We start from the raw sequence: 17,093 nt of genomic DNA on the forward strand, positions 1-17,093 counted from the left end.
CTACATGCTACCATAATGACAGGAGACATAAATCACATACCGCCACATCACATTTGTACACACAAAAACCACTAGTGAAGAACTGGGCAATAGATACGGTAGGCAAGTAGAAAGAAATTAAAGAAAATAAAGCGAAATGCGATTAAAAACTATGACAACAAAAAACTAATAACTTTATTAAAACCAAAGAATAGAGAAGAGAAAGGAGACACTAGACGAGAACATACTGTGATGTGGACAGACTTTACCCGTAAATTATGTTAACGATAAATAAATCACATTCCACAAATCACATAGCGGCATGTGAGGTGGACTGTCATTATACACACAAATTAAGTGAAACGATACATGGCGCGAAAGACAACCTACAGTATGGTAGCATGTAGCCCACTTAAAGCAGCAGCAATCAAAAGGTTAACTAACCACCTTCACCGCTAACAGCACCCAGCAGTGGCAACAGCATAGAGTTCACCCAGCAGTGGCAACAGGAACAGCACCCATCAGTGGCAACAGTTCATACCTCCACTTTCTAAAATGGCTCAAAAATCATCATAATCATCAAAAATTGATTAGTGATCGGCCTACAGGATGACATTTTGGAAGTCATAACAGTCACTGACAGGGCTGTGCCACCATTATTACATACTTTCCTGGGGTTTTATGTGGATTTGTCCACATGTGTCCATGACACCATGGACACTTTAAAATACCAAAATATCTAAAACCTCATATTGCCCACATAAAATCACTAGGAAAGTGTTTTTGATCTCCCAAACATCATTAAAATAATATCTGGTTGCAAAAGGGGTGAAGTGTCGCTTTAATGTATTTTTGGAAATGTATTAATGTAATTAGTCTAGCCCTAGAATGTCTGATCATTCATATACTATCATACATTCCTGTATACACACAAAACGCATTGCTTCTGGTTGCGGCACAACATGCGTGGCATAAATGTGATAATAAATGCAATGTAGTAATGTTTGTACTCACCCATTAAATAATTCCAAAGACGTAGACTCTAGTTTCATATCCATCTGAAAGTTCCAGCACAAAATGTGTATTTAGTCAAATATCTCCACCGCATTCGCACGGACGCATTTACCACCCCACACACGCCATGACCAATTGACCAGGGAAGCACAAATGTTTGGGGCACACAATCGGCAGGTGCGTTGCGATAGGTGCTCGGTAATTAATCACACCACCTGCCAATTGTGCCCCAAACTTGTGTTTCTCTGATGACGTTTGTGATGATCAAAGGAAGATTTGATTAAGTCCAGCTGTCATTCCGAGCAACTTTGCCCAGAGAGAAAGCCGTCCGGGAGCAGCTCGTGAAAAAGTGGATATATTTATAGATAGATAGATAGTTTATTTGTCTCGGTCATGGTTTATCCAACATTATTACATACAAGGATGATACAATTGACCGAAAAGGAAAGGGCTGAAGCCGAAGCTTATTATGCCCACCTTTTTGAGATTTCAGTAATCTCATAAGGAAAAATAAAAAATAAATAGAGAAATCAGTTTTCTACATTGCTGCATTTCTAATGAAAGGATTAGACACAACCATGTTGAAAGAAAAAATCAAAAAATCAATCTGATCAAAAAAGCTGGTCAAAAATCACTATTTCTACAACTTAGTGACAATTGTTACAATGATGATGATGTTACTAATAATAATAATTATTCACTCGTTTATTTTATAAACTTACATAGCATACATACATACGTACATGCATACATACTGTACATACATTTGCCTATGATACAAACACACATATGGTCCTACATACATATGTTTTACATGTATATGAAGTGGTTGCCTCATATACATGAATACTGTTTTGGTTTGATTTTGAGATGTGTATATCCTCGCACACACACACTCACATTCCTTTATACAGATAACGGTAGGTACGGGGATACACATATATACTGTATAGTTACTGTTATTATATAATTAACACTTAGGGTGATTTCATATAGCCCTCGATTACCTTTGTTTTATATGTTCTCTTGAATTTAATGATTGAATTGCTTAATTTTAATTCAGTGTCCAGATTATTCCATAGATTCACCCCAATGGCAGATAGACATCTCTCTTTGATGTTGGTCCGTGAAATTGTAGTCTTTTAAAAAATTCCGATTCCCCTGAGTTCGTACCTGGTTTCCCTAGGCTTGAATAGCTCCTGCATGCTGACTGGAAGCGACCTGTTGTATGCTTTGTACATTATTATTGCTGTGTTGAGGTTGGCTAGATCTGCAAATTTCAATGTGCGGTTTTTAATAAATAGTGGATTTGATGGCGCATAATAGTCAGCCCGGTTAACAATTCTTATTGCTTTCTTTTGTAGAATAAAAATGGGGTGTAGTATAGTTTTATATGTGTTTCCCCAGACTTCGACACAGTAAGTTAGATATGGTAGAATTAGGGAATTGTATAAAGTCTGGAGTGATTTTGTATTATTGATGTCTTTCATTTTGTATAGGATTGCTATTGTTTTCGATATTTTAGTTTTTAAGTAGTCTATGTGAGGTTTCCAGGTGAGTTTGCTGTCAATCATGATTCCTAGGAATTTTATGTGGGTTACTTGATCGATCTGATTGTTATTTATGGTTAGTTTGACTGATGAATTTATATTTTTATTGCCGAATATAATACATTTAGTTTTGCTTATGTTTAATGATAATTTATTTATATCAAACCACTTCTTAAAATTTTTTAGGTCAGCTTCCACTACCTGCAAGAGTTGTTGGAGGTCGACCCCAGAACAGTACAGGCTGGTGTCGTCCGCAAATAGCACACAGTGTAGGTCTTGTAGGGCTTCCGCGATGTCGTTAATGTATAGAATGAATAGTTTTGGGCCAAGGACAGAGCCTTGGGGGACTCCACATGTTACTGGTAGGGTAGCTGAATCTAGTCCGTTTAAATTAACAAATTGTTTCCTTCCTTCGAGGTAACTTTTGAGCCAGGTGAGGGCAATGCCTCTAATTCCATACCTATATAAATTTGTTTAGCAGTATGTCATGATTAATGGTGTCGAATGCCTTTTGTAGGTCTATGAAGACCCCTACTGAGAATTCCCTGTTATCTATTGCTGAAGAGATGTTTTCAGTTAATTCAACTACTGCCATTGAGGTGGATCTACTTGTTCTGAACCCATACTGTTGATTGCTTAGAAGCTGATGTTTGTCAATAAAGCTGTCAAGCCTTTGTACGAAAACCTTTTCTATTAATTTGGAGAATTGAGATAGCAGCGATATTGGTCGATAGTTAGTGAATTGATGTTTATCGCCACTTTTGAAGATTGGAATTACTTTGGCTGTTTTCATTTTGTTTGGGAAGATGCCGGTTTGGAAGGATAAGTTGCAGATGTAGGTAAATGGTGTTGCAATGCTGTCAATTATTTATTTTATTATCCACATATCGATGTTGGTATTGTCAGTTGATCTTTTATTTTTTAATTTGTGCACAATGTTTAGTATATCATGTTCATTTACACCCCCAATGAAAATGGAGTGTGGGTTCATCTGAATGAGTCTTTCATCTAGACCGTCCCGCTCATTCGGTGCCGTGTCATTAGTCAGAAGGTTCATTGTTCCGAAATTACTATCCCTATCTCTAACCCTAACCTAAACCTAACCGCAAGCACGGGCGCAAACCTAAACCTAACCGCAAGCACGGGAGCAGTGCATGTTCGGACTAACGGGACTTCGGATCTATGGGCAGTTTCCGCTCATTCTGCGCCTCAATCTTCCCTGCCAGTTCTGGACCTATATTAACAAAAAAAATATTAAATTCATTTGCAATATCCCTAGTATTTTCTATTATTTCTTCATCTTTCTTGAAGTAATTTGGGTGTTTGGCTTTACCTTTGTCTTTTTTGATTAGGCCATTTAGTATTTTCCATGTCCCTTGAATGTTATTTTTATGTTGGTCCAATAACTTATGATAATAATCTTTTTTTTACTATTTCTTATTATGTTAGTTAACTTGTTTTTGTATGTCTTGCATCTAGTTTCTGTATCTTTTGTTCTGTTCTTTAGAAATGTCTTATATAATAGGTTCTTTTTTTACATGCATTGTGGATACCATTAGTTATCCATGGCTTTTCTTGTTTTAATTTGTTTTTGTGTGGGGTCTTTTTCAGTGGGCAGTGTTTGTTATATGACTTTATTATAGTGGTTAGAAAGTATGCTTCATTTGGCTCTTTTGCTGCATATACACCACTCAAATTTGGTCAAATTGCCATTTGACCAAACAAACATTTTATCTTAATGACTTTCACATGGATATGAAACTAGAGGACCATATCTGACTCCCAAGTCTTTGGAATTATATATTGAGCGAGCACATTTATGCCACCGTTCTGTTGCTGCAACCTCAAGTCTACAGCAGTGTTCTATGGCTCTGGTGTGTGAAATACTGCAATGTATGTAACAGACATTCTAGGGCTATACTCTGCCTTGTGCATCCATTCATTTTATGAAGCCTAAAAGCTATAAAGAAATTAACTTTGTATTCATATGTGACCAGATTTGACTGAGAGACTGCCATCGCGCAAACTCCAGCTTTTCACCAGAGGAGAAACCCCCCCCCCCCCCCCCCCCCCCCCCCGCAAAATCAGTCAATAGCACAGGCAGACTCTTCACATACTAGCATATAAGTGTCAGAGCTGAAATCAACATTTAAGTATGTATAAATGCTTAAACATGTAGCTAGGTGTAATGTTAGAGACCACAGACGTGAACCTTTCAAGCCTGTTTTCTCAACTCGCCGTTTTCTGAAAAGATTACTCTATAAATCTCCAAAAATGGTGGATCAAACTGAACAACCAATGTCAATTTGAAGCCATGATTCCCTGATTTCATATGACATGAAAAAAACGGCAGTCAAATTTAGTCAAATATGTTCAACAGCAAACACAATTGTTAATCGCAATCATTTGTATGACAACTTACATGTAACATGTAAAGATGACACAGCCCTAGTTTCTACTACAGCCACATGTAATCCAGGTACGTACCGTAGGGGGCCTTCAGTCGCTCGGTTGAAGATGGCTGGTATTAATAGAGCCACGTAGGTTCAGCCCAGCCGAGTAGACACCATTACCAATACCAGCCATCTCCTGATGACTGCAGCCAAGGTCACCGCATGACACCAAGGTCACAAGGTTACTTACTTACATGATCAACCTGTAAGACAAACATACAACATTACACTTTATCCAGATTTTATACATTGTAGAAAATGCATTTTTTTTTTTCAACCAGATCTTATTTTAATGATGTTTGGGAGACAAGAAACACTTTGCTGGGGCCTCCAGACTTTAATCAAAGCACAAAACTGTTTGAGCTTGTAGATCTGCTACTTTCAATTCTGAGAAGTTCGTACATTTGAGTTTTCCCATCCAGCAGAGATAGACATTTATTTTAGATGAATCTTATGAATGTGTCTGAGCCACAGTTACAACTTGTGTTACCATTATGTAGGCTACTCAAGTAAAAGGGTATGGCATCAAAATGTACTTAAAATGACCAAAAGTACTCATTATGCAGAATGTCCCATTCCAAAATGTTAAATAAAATAAAAAGCAGATCTACAATCTCACATTGCATTGTGAGCTTGTAGATCAGCTACTTTCAAATTGCCAAAATGTGCCAGGCTGTTTTTAATAATAATCCAAATCTACAAAGTAACTAGTAATTAAAAGTTTCCAAATAGAGTATAAAAGTACAATATATTGTCACTTTAGTAAATGTAATGATTTACTTTCCACCTACTGTTTGTTTTAGTTTATTTGCTTCTCAAAAGTACCAACACATTACTCATATTGTTGTCCATTTAGTGTCAAACAGTCCTTCTAACAACACTAATGTTTAAACAACAGATTAATTAATGGTGGCTGAAAACCATGCGGTTCTCAAACAACTCTTACCTTCAGCAGCTACGTCCCAAACACTGTGCTATGCACCGCGCGAGGCTCCATTTTAAATCATAAGCCCCGCCTACTGTATCCGGTTCTGTTGAAACATGTAATTGGAAAGGCCGTCAGTCATTGGTCCGTTCGCCAGGATCACAGCTGTGTGGATTTACAACACACACACATAATTCAATTTCAATTGAATTGAATTGTGTGTGTCACTGTGTGTGTTCTTCTTGTCAAGGACCCCCAAATTGATATAAAATACGGCTCTAGTTGTTTCTCTAACAGTGATTCTCAACACGTTTAATTTCAAGGACCCCCCAGTTTGACATGCATTAGTCCATGGACCCCCACTATAGTACTATGTAAACTCTAAATGTCCATGTTCCAGCCATTCAGTTGCAAAACAAATAATAATAATTTGGGGACCCCCCAAAAATAATTTGGGGACCCCCCGAGTTGTTGCGACCCTCAGGTTGAGAACCCCTGTACTACTGGACTCCTAATGTGCAAATTAGTGTCATATCCTGAGGGAAACCTGGAGGCTGACATATGATCAAACACACCAACACAGTCACTATATAGGCTCCAGTAAGGCCTGCCACTAACCCAACATCCGGGGAATCTCTCCCCGGAGTCTCTTTTCGTCCTCCCCATCGCAGTTCTGTGGACCTCTAATATTAACCCCCAACTGACTGCCGAGTGTGACCGTGGACCAGGCCTCTTCATGGAGCCCACCAGAAGTGTGACCATGGACCCGGCCTCACAGAGCTCGACCTGGACCAGATGTTGACCAGACCCCTCCACGGAGCCCACCTGTCTATCTCTCTTCTATTCTTTCTTCCTATTTTCCCGACACGGTCGAGGCAGATGGCCGCCCACCCTAGAGTCGGGTTCTGCCTGACGTTTCTTCCTAAAAGGGGAGTTTATCGTTACCATTGTCGCAATATTGCTTGCTCTGGGTGGATCTTTGTTGGTTGTAAAGTGTCTTGAGACAACTTGTTGTGATTTGACACTATAATAAAATTGAATTGAATTGAATGTAAAAAACCTAAAATCTAAAATTTGCCACAGGCAAGGCCACGTCTTGCCATGGACACATTTGTGAGTTGTGTAAAACGGTATAGAAATTTAATAATTCTGACACATAAATGTATGTATCGGTGGTGGTGAATCTATACAGTGCCAATTACAATTAGCAGAGATGGACTGAAAGCTATAATTATGTTGTAATAATGGCCTGGGCCAACAGAGGGCAGTGGACATTAAGCTCTATGCAGGTAAGAATTGTCAGGTTCATGTCTGTGCCTGTGATGTGTGATAATTAGGGTAGTTTGCATTTATGGCCCACATGGCATGCCATTCATTTACATATATGGCAACGTAGGTGTAATAAATTAGCCTACAACTATCTCTGGTCCATAGCGTTAAGGACTAAGAAGAAGTCCTTGTACCTTAACACGGAAAAGAATGGACCAGAGCTAGCCTACAACAGTAAACCATATTACTGTATTCATAGCAGAATTTGACTAACCTAAAGGTCTATTTGTGTTGGTTCTATGTCACTGTGCATTGTGACTGTTTATTAGGCCTATATAAACTTATCGTATAGTGTACTCCATGTATAGGCAAAATACAATACTGTGGGGTAGGTCAGTCAAGTCAGTGTTCCTGCACAACTTGAGGTGTATGACCAGTAAAATACAATTGTCACAGAAGCAGAGCTTTTATAGTTTTTTCACTGAAAATGACGACCTACAAATGTGAGCTTGTATACGTAGATCGGCTAGCTATTTTCACCATTAGGCCCAGAAACAGTGAGGCCATGTGGTATATTTTATACCCTACAGAGTTTGTGAGACACGGCAGACAGACGAGATGATGTTCCAAGATGTTGTTTATTCAGAGTCCACAGCGCAGCAGCAAAGCATAGCATAAGCTCACACAGGAGCCAGCCACATCATGGTTCATGTGTTATATTCTGTTGTGACCTCCACCTGTTAAGGTGCTGCCTGGTCATTTAGTTCAATGACTCAGCTGTACGGAAGCAGCAAGCTCAGAGAACAAGATGCGACACCATTAAGTAAGTATATATAACAGTGGTTCCCAAACCTTTTCATGTCAAGGACCCCCAAATCGACATCTATTAGCCCGTGGACCCCCATTTGAAAACATATGCCAGGCCAGGGACCCCCATAAGAGAAGATCTTTACGGCTCTAGCAACGATTCTCAACCATTAAGGACGCCCAGTTTGACGTGGAGTAGGCTAAGGACCCCCATTTAATGGCATTTATGTCTCTGGGATCCTCATTTATATTGAAAAATCACTGTTAATTTAACGCTGAGGGTGTACAAATGGAACCAAATGGAGCCGTTAGGGTCCATTTGGTTCCATTTGTACACTCTCTGAGTTACAGACCCATAAGGGTCCATTTGATTCCAAACTATCTATGATTTAGTTGGGGACCCGGGCCCCACTTTGAGAACCACTGGTATATCACACAGCATTGTTCTAGTCCAGCAGGGGGTGCTGTGGTTTATAGTATGTGGCACCCTAGGGTGCCTTGGTAAGTCTGAAGGTGTGCCTCAGAATGCTTTGTCAATGCAGTGTTGTTTTTGGCAGCAAATTTTGATTTTAGTTTTAGTCATAGTCTCTTGAATAGTTTTCATTTACTTTTAGTCACATTTTAGTCCCCTGGAATGTTTTAGTCGACTAAATCTACAGGTGATTTAGTCGACTAGAATGTATTTGGCGGGCCTTGATGGCGTCGTACTGACTGTTTTTATATTTGCTGAAAATAGCCGATCTACAAACTCACAACGCTCTGCGACACGTAGAATGAATGTCGACTATAGTCCCTTCCTAACATTTTAGTCTAGTTTTTATTTGTTGAAGAAATTGTCAATATATTTAGTCTATTTTTATTAAGGTAGGAAGTACAGTACAGTACAGTACAGTACAGTACAGTAATTGCGGCCCTACAGTACTTTCATCAGTGCCTTCTAATTATTATGCCTTATCCCTACACTGCTTTGCATTTTTTAAACTATTTTGAAAAACATTTGAAAACAGTTCAACTAGCCGTTCTACATCGACACGTTGTGAGCTTGTAGATCGCCAATCAAACTAGTAAAAAACTAGGGCCCAATTTAAGGCTCTTCTCCAAAAATAGTGGATCTACAAGCTCACAACTTTGATCTTGTGTGACCTGAGCCCCCACAAAAAATGGAGAATTCTAGTATAGTCTGTATACTCACATAGCTCACAAAGCTTTTTCATGTCAGGGACCCCCAGATTAACATGCCATAGAGGCCCATTTGAAAAGATGTTGTGCCAGAGGCAGCGGTGGCCGAACGCTTTGCGGAGCTGTCTTGATATCGGAAGGCCGCTAGTTCGTATCCCCGGACCGGCACGTTAAAATTACCACCGCTGAAGTGCCCTCGGACAAGGCATTGAACCTCTATCATGAAATGTTCTATGAGCAGGGCCTGGCTGTAAACAAGTTCTTGAGCTTAGTCCAGTTACCCTGGGTAAACATAGTACCTTTCCTTTCCTTTCCTCCCATGATATAAGATTTTGGGTGGTTAAAATGATTCACCCTAATGCTGCTAACCCTATGTATAGATGGTTAAAGTGGATAAACTGATTTTGATGCTATATTATTCACACATTTTAACACCCTGAAGGACCCCTCGGGGCACTTTGACAGCCACTGACACAGAATATAAATTATATATACCGGTACACCTTTGCACAGGTCATTATTATGGGACCGGTAGATGCGTGAGTCATAACTGATAAAGTAAATGTACTCAAGTACTGCACTTGAGGTATTCTACTACTTCTACTGTACTTCTACTCCAGTACATCTCAGAGGCAAATATCTACAAGGTCATCTACAAGCTCACAATGTGTCGCGACGCAATGCATTGTGAGCTTATGATCTGCTATTTTCAAAAGATTTTTTAATACATTTTGGAAAAATGTGAACTGGGACATTCTGCATAATGAGTACTTTCTACTTCTGATACTTGAAGTACTTTTTGCTAATACTTGAGTATTTCCACATTGCAGAATTTATACTTTTACTTAAAACATGTATGAGTAGCCTACCTTTTAGAGCAGGAGTTTTTAACTAATTGTGAACGAGGGACCACCACCCTGACTTAGAATCAACCTGGACCACTATTGTGTTGGGTTGGGATATGGGCTAAGATTAGTGCTTTTGTAAGTTAACACTTGCTATGCATCCCACGTGTATACCTCCCACTGTTTCTCAACCGTTGACCTTCTGGAGATTCTAACTCCCCTTTTCTGTTGAACTTCTTGAACTCCAACTTGAACTTGAAGGTCACCAGGTCATTCAGCTCACGGTTTCTCAACTAGTGGAAAGAACATTTAAAACAAATCAACAAATCCTACATTACTAATTGCATGCAGGGACCACATGTTGAAAACCCATGAATTAGAGTGAATACAGTTCTACAGCTTATAGAACTGAAGTCAAGTTAAAACTCTTAAAGAGTATCTCTCTCATTCAGAGAGAGTACTACAGAGACCTATCCCATCATGCATAGCGGGGGTTGCATTTTCTATGTTTTCATAATAAGTGTCTTTCACGCCTCTGAGTGTGACTAGTCTTTGTTTGATGATCTCTGACTGGGACTAGAAGGAAAACATCTTTCTTTGAGATTTACATTAGACAATTAAAAATCAGATCTTTTCTCCCCGATCTTTTGAAAAGCATGTGATCGGATCACCCGATCCGATCGGGACAACCCTACTCATAACTGATACAGAACAGTCAGCAAGATGGGAGGTGAATATTAGATAGAGAATATGATGATCAAGCAAACAGACAGTTATTCTGTTCTGTAGCGACGTCTTGTACTGTACATCATATTTGGTCCTGCAGTATATCTTGATAAAGGAGGACGAGCAAATGGCATCATGAAACAGAATATCTATATGCTTACACAGCTCAGCAGTGAGTAAACACAGTCATCTATTATGCTTACACTGCATATTCTATTTTTAAACCATGGAGCACCTATTTCGGGCGTGTCATTACAGGCAACAATCATCGAAGAATAAAATAAAATAAACCCAAAGAAGATAGATCTACAAGATCACACCGCAACGTGATACATGGATCGGCTGTTTTCCCTATTTATGTCAAGGAGCCCAACAAGATTTTGTGCAAGGAAGGGACGTCCATAAACATTCTTAAGACTATTACAAATTTCCCCAAATGTTTCAAAAATAGTAGGTCTGCATACAAATAATGTGTCGGACCTTGTTGTGCGTAACCTTGTGAGCTTGTAGATTGTCTCTTTATGAATCGCCAAAGATATAAATCGGATTAAAGTGATTGTGATGCTATAATTTAACAAATTTTGCTGCATGGGGAGATTGTTGGGATTGCGGAACCCCCTCAACTATTTTTAACCAGAATGGTTGGTTAGACTTAATTAGAACTGACAACAACTGACAACTTCAGAGTTGTTTGATAAACAAGCTCTTGGTGAGAGAGATAGGGTTGGGGTTATGGACAGTACAGTTATATTCCACTGCCTGTTGCTCGCATGCTTTTATTTTTTTATAGCGAGGGACAGTGGAAAACTGAGAGGAAGAAAGTATAATGGGAGCCACATAAGAGGAAGTCCTTGGTGAGATTTGATCATTGCTGGCCGGGGGAAGAAGTAACCCGAGGTTTCTACAGAAACACTCAACAACATGCGATTGACAGCAGTAAATTCTGGGGAAAAAATACATTTTTAAAATACATCTGACATATAGGAACTCCGCTGACAACGGTCTCTTTGTTGACGATTTTCCACGTTCTCCCGTGTTGCCATGGTAACAGAGCTTTGAGGGAGGGGCCGGGGGCCCACGAGAGTTCAGACGGCTGGGCAGGTCATATGAATTATGTATTAACCCTGACCCCGGCACCTTATTTTGGCTGACCCCCTCAACTCATTCTCTCCAAAATCTTGTGTTTGTTTCCAATCGCAGGGTTCATCAAACCGACATCCGTATGTCATCCTTGTTATGTTTTTCATAAATTAATTTCCTATGTCAGTGATTCTCAAACCTTTTCATTTCAAGGACCCGCTGTTTATGCGTTATAGGCCACAGACCCAGATGGGTTCAAGCTGAAGGGAGTTCCAACCCCCTGTTTATGCGTTATAGGCCACAGACCCAGAAGGGTTCAAGCAGAAGGGAGTTCCAACCCCCTGTTTATGCGTTATAGGCCACAGACCCAGATGGGTTCAAGCAGAAGGGAGTTCCAACCCCCTGTTTATGCGTTATAGGCCACAGACCCAGAAGGGTTCAAGCAGAAGGGAGTTCCAACTGCCCCTCTAGCCTACAGTATATATATATATATACTGTAGGCTAGAGGGGCAGTTGGAGAAACTCAGACAGTTTAAGCCCTTATTTTATTATCAGGGGTTTTATTACCCAGAAGGGTTCATTTGGTTCGTTGTACACTACCAAGTACCAATCATTTAGCTCCCTAACCTAACCCTAATCCTAACCCCCTCAAGGACTCCTGCATGGGGGGTCCCTGCATGGACCCCACTTTGAGAACCACTGTCATATACTTTGTTGCATGACAGTGTTGTGCAAATAGCATTACGCAATACATTTTTGCGTATAATTCCACCACGGCAAGAAATTGCAACAGATTATGTTTATCAAAGACAATTTCTATGAATTCACCAGAACATCACACTAGAAGTTCTAAGAAATCCTAGTTGCGGAAATATGTTTGATTGGCTTCAAACCAAAATGGCCCCCAATTAGTGTCTTAAAGCCATTTAAAATGATGGAGAGTCCAAATTACATCGCCTGAGGTTTCAATTGACTGAATTAAATACATTTTGAGGTGAGTCATTTAGATAAGATATTCCAAAAATTATATAAAATTTTAGCCATTTTGGAACCAGGCAAACAAGCATTTCACAGTGCGTGCGTGCGCGTGCGTGCGTGTTGGTGAGAAGCTAATCTCCGGCTGGCGGGATCAGCGTGAAACTGTCCACGCAAACGCATTGGAGGCCAAGTAAAAAACAAACACATGTCTCACATTTGGCCTGTTATATAGCACCACTATCTCTACAGGAGATGTGATCAAAATCAATTTTTGCCATGAAACTTTACACGTACATTCCGACTAAGCCAAGGAAGAATTGCCACCCTACATTTTTTCAAATCGGCCTTGAAAGTCGTTGGGGGTGGGGGCTCATATGACACAGACATGCCCTTGTGAACTCTAGTGAAACACGCATTATGTTCAAAGAAAGGGAATTCCTATAATTACGCTATGTGTCATGCAACGATTGTAACGCTATTTAAAGACATCCTATAACCTCGACCTATAACCCCATCCCCAACATGTATAAATTTAGCTTTAACAAATCATAATTTCACACTCTCTCCACAGCAGTGGCCAGGGGGTCCTTGAGGGGGTTACAGGGGTCCCCCAGCAAAGTGAGTAGCAGCAAAATCAATTTAACCAAACAGAAAAAAAAGAAAGAAAAAAAGACAGAGAAACGTTTTGAATATTTCTGAGATATTCTAACAACACAAATCTCTTGCTTGCATTGGTGTCCCTGGCACAAAATCTCTTCAAGGTCCATGCTCAGATACATGCTCATGTCCTTGACATGAACAATGTTTTTGAACCACTGATCCACAGCGTATAGCATATCAGCTCTAACAGTACGCCCCCTTAGCAGGAATGTGTGATTTGTAGTTGTAATTCATTTAATGCTTGATCCACAGACGAAGACGTAGGGACTCATCTTACAAAAGCTTTCAAGTCTGATCGATCGCAGTGCAGTACTGCAGCCACATAGACCCCCCCCCCCCCCACACACACACACACACACACACACACACCACCCTCCCACATACTTTAATAAAACATGATCCGCTTCTATTTGTACAAACCATTTTATAACCTTAAATGCGTTCAATAAGCTTAATCAAGAAGCTGAATCTTTGGGTTCTCGTGTTTCTTTGATTTATGGTTTTAAATTAATGGAAGCTTGTGTTTTCCCATGAAGAAAGGACTGCACTTCCCTTCATCAAAAAGGACACAATGAGGTTAAAGACTTTTATACTTTTGTTACAGTATATTGCAAAAGTGTCTCACTGTCTAGTTGTCAATGCAATCTGTTACTGGGCCTGTGGGCCTTGAGTCAGATTAACAGTGAAAGGGTTATCACAATAGTTATAGTACAATACAATTTTTTTCGTGTCAAATGAAAGCAGGGAATGATAGCTTCAAATTGACATACTGGTTGTTCAGTTTGACCCACCAGTTTTGGAGATATGGCTTATAGAGTAATGTCGTGCAGAAAACAGCGAGTTGAACAGGCGAGTGAAAGGTTCACTTCTGTGGTCTCTAACATTACACCTAGCTACATGTTGAAGCATTTATTTTATATTTACACGCTCTAGTATGTGAAGAGTCTGAGTCACAAATGTTGATAATCAATAGTCTATACGTCTCGGTGGTGAAATATTTTCTTGAACCTTCATTAGTAAAATGCAACAGTGTGTCTCTGGATTGTGTTTAAAGATAAACGGTACTGCTGAATAAGCAACTTAAAAGGGGAACATGAAAAAGAGGAAAGCAACAGACCAGAGAGAGAGATTATATTTTTGAACTTCATTCCACTCTCACTTCACTTTCACTCATCTTTTAGAGCCCACTAGCCCTACACAGGATCAAATAGTATCAGCAAGGCAGATGGCTTCTTGGTTAGAGTGGGTGACAATATTATCACACGAAAAGATGAAATTACCTACCTAGGTTCCATCCTGGAGCCCAATCTTTCCGGTGATAAAATGGCCACCAACGTAATCAAAAAAGTCAATCAAAAACAAGATTCCTTTACAGGATCTCCTCACTGGTCAGCAAAAACACCTTGAAGACCTTAACAGGAGCCCTCGTACAAGGTTTCTTTGACTATGCGTCCACCTCTTGGTACCACAGCACCTCAAATGCCCTTAAAACAAGGCTCCAGACCTCCCAAAACAAACTGGTCAGGATCCTACTTGGCCTCACCCCCCGAACCCACCTCACCCCTGCCCACTTTGACAGGCTGGGATGGCTTAGGGTCGACGACAGAGTACAGCATCTTGCAATGGGTCTGGTCCACAAGATTCGATACACCACCAAGATACCCATGTACCTGTCTAAATACTTCCTTAATGTAAACGAAGTCCACACCCACAACACCAGAGGGAGTACAACAAACTAGGTACAACCCAGATTCGGCACAAACAAGGGACTAAATTATTTTCGCTCCTATGCCACCAAAATGTGGAACGCCCTACCAACAGTCATTAAGACATGTGAATCCCTTGACTCCTTCAAAACCGCTCTCAAAGGGCACCTACGGATGGCTGCAATTCGAAACTGGCCTCTGTAAAATCTGAATCCCCCCACCGCCCCCCCCTTTTCCCCTCACTGTATATGTATCCTTTCCCTTTTTGCTTCCTATATGATGAATTCCTGTTCTGTTCTTTAATTACATAGAAGTGTCTATTTGTATGTCTCTAAATGTTTTGATGAATTGAACAATGTGGACCCTGTTGTAAACAAGTGTAATGCTTAATTGGGTCGTCCACTCACAGTTAACAGTCTTTGTATTGAGTTTGTGCTATAACAAAATACATACATAAATGGATGCACCTGGGACGTATCCTCAGTGATGTATCCCAAGGTCATCGGGGTTTCGGGTCTCGCAACATCATAACCCTCACTCAGGTGACCCAGCTGGGAGTGATCAAGTCCCGACTTACGTCCCAGTAGCTACCCTCGATAAGTCCCATTAGGGAAAAACCAGGGCCACACAATCCGTTCCTCCTGAACTACTCTGCCGGGACTGGGGGGTACCATTCTGGCACATGGAAGGACTAGGCTCTGTGGGTTGACACCTGTCCTGGCCCCTCCTACGTCTCACCAGGTCCACTCCTGCTCTCACCAGGTCAGGCCCTGTGCGTTGCACCAGACTCCCAGCACCAGGCACTTTATTCAGGAATGGTGGATTCTCAAGCCGCAACGGTTCCGCAGGCTCCACCTTGCCCTTGGTGGTGCCGCAGGCTCCGCTTGAGGCTTGCATGGCCCTCCTAAAGGCCTCACCGTGGGTTTGTTGGGCTTCTTCCTCACGGAAGACACAGGCTGGGGCGCTAACCCATACTGCTCCCGGGTGCCGTCTAATTTCCGGCTCCCACCCGTCTCTCCGGTGGTCACCAGACTATTCCTGGTTGTCACTTAGTCTATTCCTATGAGTCACTATAAATAGAAGAACTATAACAAAATACATACATAAATGGATGCACCTGGGACGTATCCTCAGTGATGTATCCCAAGGTCATCAGGGTTTCGGGTCTCGCAACATCATACCCCTCACTCAGGTGACCCAGCCGGGAGTGATCAAGTCCTGACTTACGTCCCAGTAGCTACCCTCGATAAGTCCCATTAGGGAAAAACCAGGGCCACACAATCCGTTCCTCCTGAACTACTCTGCCGGGACTGGGAGGTACCATTCTGGCACATGGAAGGACTAGGCTCTGTGGGTTGACACCTGTCCGGGCCCCTCCTACGTCTCACCAGGTCCACTTCTGCTCTCACCAGGTCAGGCCCTGTGCTTAAAATGTACTGTTAATAAATATTTCAATCAATCAAAACAGTACATTATGCTTTGTTGTACAGTATGACTAAAAAGACAAAGACTTTTGGACATTTTTGAAATATCGCCAGGGTGAAAGTACAGGGTGAAAGTACAAAAACTAATTTGTCATGTCTTCATGTTTGAATTGTGTACATTATTCATTCAAACATAATCAATCTCACAGTTGAACGGCCATTTCCGAACATTTCACAGTCACATTCTGGAATGTAAATTTACCCAGAGTATATACACATTACACCATCTTTACACTCACAGAGGATGTTTTTGTACATCACTGACGGCGACCCTGATTTACAGCTTTCATCATCACAGCTCTCTTGTCTCTTTGTGTAGGCTATAGGAAGCGTCATTGAGCCTTGTTGTGGTGTGACCGTGACAAAGTGGCTGGTACAGGATGACATTTTGTCATCCCGACGGCATTACAAAGTAAATGCCACGGTATCAGGGCCTTT

This window comes from Protomyctophum parallelum (assembly GCF_964188405.1).
Source record: "Protomyctophum parallelum genome assembly, chromosome: 17".
In the NCBI taxonomy this organism is placed as follows: domain Eukaryota; kingdom Metazoa; phylum Chordata; class Actinopteri; order Myctophiformes; family Myctophidae; genus Protomyctophum; species Protomyctophum parallelum.